Raw genomic sequence first — 302 nt, 5'->3', positions numbered from 1 at the left:
GTGATAAACCCTCCCCGGCGCCGCCGCTCTCTTGCAGGCAGCTGCTGAAACACCGTTGAGTGTCCCTGCACCTCATGCTAACTCCGAATTTGGACGGCCGCGAGGAGAGCATCTGTGTGGGTGGGGAGGGCTGTGCAGGGTGGCTGCAGGGCCACTCGCGCTGGCGGCTGTGGTGTCTCCACAGCAATTGCCCTTTATTGACTTCAAAACAAGGCTCCTGCTTCCCAGCTGCCGCTGTGGGTCGAGCAGGGTGGGTCGGGGGCAAGTCTTGTGCCTGCGGGCGATGCTGCACTTGGCTGGGG

The sequence above is a fragment of the Buceros rhinoceros genome, unplaced genomic scaffold, assembly GCF_000710305.1.
Source record: "Buceros rhinoceros silvestris isolate BGI_N320 unplaced genomic scaffold, ASM71030v1 scaffold25320, whole genome shotgun sequence".
Taxonomy (NCBI): domain Eukaryota; kingdom Metazoa; phylum Chordata; class Aves; order Bucerotiformes; family Bucerotidae; genus Buceros; species Buceros rhinoceros.
The sequence above is the reverse complement of the archived record's forward strand: the minus strand, read 5'-3'. Positions refer to the sequence as shown.